This window comes from Euprymna scolopes, chromosome 2 (assembly GCF_053919585.1).
Source record: "Euprymna scolopes isolate OS-2025 chromosome 2, ASM5391958v1, whole genome shotgun sequence".
In the NCBI taxonomy this organism is placed as follows: Eukaryota; Metazoa; Mollusca; class Cephalopoda; order Sepiida; family Sepiolidae; genus Euprymna; species Euprymna scolopes.
This window is the reverse complement of record NC_136483.1, coordinates 111,933,422-111,940,442: the sequence shown is the minus strand read 5'-3', so window position 1 is coordinate 111,940,442 and position 7,021 is coordinate 111,933,422.

Below are 7,021 nucleotides of genomic sequence, written 5' to 3'. Positions count from 1 at the left end.
GATGATTGATGAATAAATGATGGCCTTGTGCTATTCATTTCTTTTTCGTCCTTTTCTTTCTCCAATGGAAAATGAGTTTCCATTTTCTTTCCGTTTCTTTAACGTCTGGCTAATACGATTAGGAATAAAAATCCGCGTTTTATTCCCCACAATTGTCGAATCTTGACCAGAGTAAAAAGTCCAGTTCATCCGCCCCGTATTGACCACTGACTGGTACTAATTTTTTCTTCGCAATCGCGCCACGTGGTGAGTTCTTCATCCACGTTTAACAATCGGCCAATCAGATTTTAGTATTTGTTGCTAAGCGTCATTTCCTAAAATAGCTCCCCTAAAGCCTAGACTACTTGATCATGACATCAGAATTGTCGAATTTGTTTCTATGCGTAAGTTCTTAAAATTACTCAAGCTCGCGCGTCGCACAGCCGATATCACTTATTGGGGTCGTCCGAACAGAGTGTCGTCATAGGTGGTTCATATGAATTTATTTTTTATTATGGATCAAATTTAATGCAAATCTAAAATATCTGAATTTTCAAATGGGAGATTATGACACCTAAAAAACATTTAAAATACTCCAGAGGGTTATATTTAATAATTGTTATCTACCTATACTTACCTACACTTAAAATTTCACAACTTACCTACATTTACCTACATTTAAAATTTCACAACTTACCTACATTTACCTACACTTAAAATTTCACAACTTACCTACATTTACTTATACTTAAAATTTCACAACTTACCTACATTTACCTACACTTAAAATTTCACAACTTACCTACATTTACCTACACTTAAAATTTCAAAACTATTGGAATTATCCAAATTTACACGGAAGGTTTCCATTCCATTCTTGCTCCTTTTGCATGAAAGTAAACTAAATACAGCCCACATTTACATCTAGCAGCTGTATTTTAAAAATATTAGTGATTTAGTTTCGTCTTTAATTCCCCTACTCCCAATGCAATAAAAGCTATGGTGGCTCAATGTGACCCCCCCTAATTAATTGGATGTCTTCAAGTCCAACATAAACAAATTCCTGATAAACCGCCCCTTAAATAAGACACTTTATCAAATTTCCATTACTAACGATTACTACGATATTATCCCATTGATTAGTGTACACGCAATAACTTTTATCCCCAAGTGGCTTCCAGGCCTTGGTAAGTGGTGACTACCATGTAAAATATATATATATATATATATATATATATATATATATATATATATATATATATATATATATTTTATATATATATATATATATATATATATATACGCACCTAAATACAAATAAAATCATAATTATTACTGAATACGCACTATATATGTAATACTTAGCTTTATACGAACAGGGATTAGCTGCAATAGATGCTACTAATCATGATTTAGTTTATTGCAACTCCCCCCAATGTTCCGTTATCCGTTGTCATATTAACATGAAACCTATTTCACGGTTATCCTTAGGTAAATCCAGAGATACAGTTTATAAAGGTTCATGCTAAAATGATCACTTCTGACAATCCTATCTTAAATACAGGGTGTCCCAAAAGAAGCTAATGGTTAAAAAAAATTCATAACTTTCTTAATTTTTCATATTTTTCTTTTATTTTTCCAGATCGTCTAGAGTAACCCTTCCAAGATTATCATGAGTAGTTACACTACCGAGGAGTAGATATTTATCGTAGAGTCCTATTTTCCGTTGAATGAGTCAATATCAGAAACCCAAAGAGAATTTCGTCGAAACTTCAACACAAGAAATTCCTGTACTCCCAATGGAATAAAAGCTATGGTGGCTCGATTTCATGAGCAAGGATCTCCGTGACACTCCTACGGCAAGAAGTGATGAGAATCGGCAGAGAGTGTGGTTGAGAATCCATCCACATCAGTAAAAAGGAGATCAAGTCAAATTGGGGTCTCTCGATCAATGTGGTTCCAGCAGGACGGTGCAACGGCGCATACGGCACGAAAAACATTAAATCTGTTCCAGAAGATATTCGGCAACCGAATAATTTCTCGTGGCTGTGAGATAAATTGGCCACCTCGCTCGCCAGACCTCACATGTGCAGATTTCTTCCTTTGGGATTACCTCAAAGAGCGGGTATACGCAAACAAACCAGCGACAATAAATGCACTTAAAAACAATATAGAGGAGGGAATTAGGGCCATAAGCCCTGAAACATTAAGTGATGTGCTGAACAATGCCCTGCAGAGAGCACAAGAGTGTGAAAATGAAAATGGCGGATATTTGAGTAACATCATTTTTCATAACTAAACTTAAACCTCGTAAAAAATATACCCTAGATTAAGTTGTACAAATAAAATTAGAATAAGTAAACTATGATATCGTACTATATCTCAAAAAATCACGGAGAGGCTCATCTACCTACATATGAAAATTGGTAAGCATAACTTAAATATTGAGGAAGTTGATCAAATTTAAAACCCGTCAGCTTCTTTTGGGATACCTCGTATAACAGCAAATAACGCACAGTAGTGGGGCTTCTATTGTTTTTCGCATTTGATTCTTGGTCGCCATCTTGGTTACTGATCTGAACTACGCCGCCATCTTTGTTCAACACAATGTCTCAAAACTTAACAGTTCGAAAGATGAAGTTAAGTCACGGCGTTGTTTATTTAGCGACTTATTTATGAAAATGATCTAATATAAAAAAAAAATCAATATAAATAATAAGTGACTATGAATAATTTATGATTATAAATAACCCAGTGTAAACAAACCACTCAACTAGATAATTTAGATTATGATTTGCGCCCCGCAGGATTAACAATATAAGCTTAAAGGGTTGGAATTTTCACGGACTGATTAAATAATTTATTCTCTCCAACTTGAATATACGAACTTTGCCTAAATAACAAATTAAAATAAATGAAAGAAAGAAAAAGAAATATAAGAAATCTCCGAGAAAATAATGAAGAGAGAAGGGCATTTATTTTAGTTTGATGAGCCCCTATTCCAATGCAGAAAATAAATAAATGAGAAATTACAGCAAAGAGAGAACGGATAATAATTCTAAGACCCAACGTGGATGATAATCCTTGCGTGTGACACCATCCATCAATAATGAATAAACAAAAGCTTCTATCATCCTATCTTTATAGGATCAATGATGATATATATATGTATATATATTGTGCGTGTGTTACAAGCTGACCCGTGTCCTGGCGTTGCCCAGCGAAGGAAATTAACTCAAGAAACTCAATGGATAAGTGGGACTTAAGTGGATCAAATTAAAGGTTTCTCTTATTGTCTGCTAATTCAAAAATCTTTCTGTTTCTTTCTTTTGGTTTTAGAATGTGCTATTTGTTTACTGGCTAAACTTTTGATGAAAATGTTATCTCATCTGCTTCTGCAGAGAAGAACTTTTTGCTTGGAAAACATCAACAAAAATTGAGGTTGAGGTGAGACATAATGGCCGACCTCACGTTGAAAGAAACACTCATTTGGCTCATTGTTTCAAATATTCAATAATTTGAATAGATTTGGACGAATGTAACATGTAACACCACATCCATCAATAATGAATAAATAAAAGCTTCTATCATCCTATCTTTATAGGTTCAATGATTATATATATATATATATATATATATATATATATATATATATATATATGCATCTGTGCGTATGCATATATATATAGATATATAGATATATGTATATTATTTTTTATTAAAGTTATTATTTATTATTTAATTAGCATTTTCATTAATAATTATTAATATTATTATTAAAGTTATTTCATCGCCATTGTAATTTAGTAGTAGTAGGAGGAGGAGGGTATCTAGTATTAGTATCAGGTATATTATTATTATTATTATTATTATTATTATTATTTCTATTGTTAGCGTTGTTTGTACCTATGATTATTCTTTCAATAAACAAAACAATTATTTCAATCCATCATCCCTGTATCTGTCTGAAAAATACGCTGAATTAAATCATTTAAATAGAAAAAAAAACATAAGGCAGAAATGTATCACGACGCGTGAACTCCCATTTTTACAAAGCGGCGATCTTTTAAAAATTGCTTAACTGAAACTGACGGTATTATACTGGTCAGTGTGTGGGGAGGGGGTGTAGTAATCCACATATGGTACTGTTTCGTTGTATAACAACTTATCGGTGATTAGCACCTTTCCCTAGCAGGGGATTAAACATACAACCATCGCGTAGGTAGCCAGCAGTTCTAATCACTGGACCATGGATCAGTGCTCGTAAACGTTTTATCAAATGCCTATTAAATAAATATTCGCCCATCGCTTTAACATATATGTGTGTGTGTGTGTGTGTGTGTGTGTGTGTGTGTGTGTGTGTGTGTGTGTATCGCTCCCACCTATTTGTGTAATCTGTTTCTTCACAAATTTGACCGTATTTTCCCCGCCTATTTTCGATATTTTCCTCATTTAGACTTCTGTCATTATTTGTAACTATTTTCGCTAATCAAATAAAAGAAAATAACACGTCATTCGCTAGAAAGGAAAAAGGCAGAACGCACTACAAAATGTATGAAAAGAAATTCCCCTAAACCTTTAAAAGGTTTTCAGTTAAAAACAGAAACACAAGTCGTGCCGTTAAGAATATGCTTGAAAATTGTGCTTTTTTTTTCTGATCCAATTTTTTCCACAGAATAACATTCATTTTCAAATGTTAATTCATCAATGCAATCATTTGATTTTAACATTTCACATCTGACCCACTTCTAATTAAACTAGATGTTAAAAAAAAATAAAAATGGATAATTTATAAAGATCGCAGTCATGGAAGAAAGCAAGAGAAAATCTTTTTAAACATTACAAATAGTTTGATGTTGTTTATTTATAATATTTATTAATAATAATATTTGATAATAATACTATTTATTAATAATAATTTTATATTAATAATAATATTTATTAATAATAATATAACTAAACGATAAATTATTTCCATTAAAAATCTAGTATTATGCATTTAAAATTGAGAAAAGCACGTTGGAAAAGTGTCAACGCTCTGCAAAAGAAGTCGAAGTAAAACAAAATGGCTACTGAATTTGAACTGATGTATTTATCTAACAACGAAACTCACGTTTTTATTGGAAATGATGTCTCATTTAATAATATTTATTAATAATAATAATAATAATAATAATAATAATAATAATAATAATAATAATAATAATAATAATGATGATGATATTTAACAAAAACATCATAAAATATACTTTTAATGCCTAAGCAGGTTTTTCTTTGGTTCTTGCATTGTCACGATCTTTATAAATGACCAAAAACTGACAAGAGAAGCAACATGAAAAACATTTTAGCATCCAGTGTTGCATAGCCGGGAGTGTTCTTCGATTCCCACGGTGCATCCACTTCATCGACGAAATACGTTGGTCGAATTTATCTGGTCACAGTGTTGAGGTTCAATCTTCTTAATAACAGCTTTCACAGACGTAATTACCTCCGCCAAAGAAATTATGCTTTCGTGCGAATTTCTTGGTTGGTTTGTATACTACCTAGCACTCACATCACTTGATCATTCGTCCCTAGATTTGATCCAAATATTAGTCTAGCTTAGAAATTATTTAATTTTGAGATATCCAAGTAAAAGTTTATGTTCAAGTTCACGAAAAGGTGAAGGTCAAACTTTTGAGATAGCTTCAGTTTTGTTCATCGTAGAAAATCGCTACTTGGTCAATATTGTAGCCAGAAATGTCCCACATCTGTTATGTCTTTGACCTTTAATCGTGACTTTGAACAGTTTAATCAACATCGAAACTTTGACAGAGTTTCAAGTTATGATATTTCCAAATTTGATACGTGGATCTGATACTCTTTGATAGCATACAACATTTCAGCCTTATCTAATAAATAGTTTTTGATCAATCAATGTTTTTTATGGCATAACTTTGGGATTACAATATGAAGAAGGAAAGTCTATCTAAGACTTTAGCACATAGTAATTGTCTGCATTTTTAAGATGAGGTGTTTTCATTTATTGAGATTGTCGGACTGACTTCCTCATCTTGGTTGTTATAGTTGTATATGGAGTCCGAACACGGTACCCCGTAATAATAATAATGGGTTGGGTTCGAGACTCCTAACAAACGGTTCCTCAGTTCGATACAAAACACCTGATGAAGGCCGGAGGGCAAAACGGCCGAAACGTTGTGACTATAACAACCAAGATGAGGAAGTCAGTCCGACAATCTCAATAAACTTTAGCACATCTTTGCATTTTCAGATTGAGGAGTGCATTCGCACAACTACCGTGTTCTTATTGATAAGGAATCATAAACAAACGGGGAGGTAACTGTGGTTTAGTGAGTAACGACACGGACTGACGACCTGAGTGTCCTAAGTTCGAATCCGGTTCGTTCCGCAAAAATCACGTGATCCCTGCCGCAATCCTTGATGTCTTCCTAGACAGAATTCTGACTAGGAAAATATCGGAGAAACCAATGTCAACGATAGAATTTGCATATTTATACGATATGATAATTAACAAACGAAAGTGGGTTTTTATAATCTCTTTGGAATTTTATTCTTTCTTGATAGCATACATGCATATGCATAAAAGGCCTAATCCCTTCTTCCATGAGAGAAGGCAGCATCTATCCAAACACACACAGAGACACCCACCCCACACACACATATAAAACTTCGATAAAATCTGCATGAAATAAAACTTCCTGAACACTACTAGAATTTACCACCAATAACGCTAAGTTCTTCTAGGAACCCGTTATTGATATGGCGAGTTGGATACAGTGCATAAGTTCAGGACATTGTGTTTCATCTCCAAAGAAAAAATTAACTAAAAGATGTTGCGTAGCGAGCCAGAAACGTGGCTTAGGCCTAAGAGAGCTCTTTAGTCGATGAATCCCAGTAACATTAGCGTGTTTAAGGTAGATGCGTGATTCTTCTGCTGAAATAGAACCCTATCCCAAACTGGCGTCGGATAAAGATGTTAGAGGCTAATTAATTTTTAAAGCATTCCACTAGTCTTCACTCC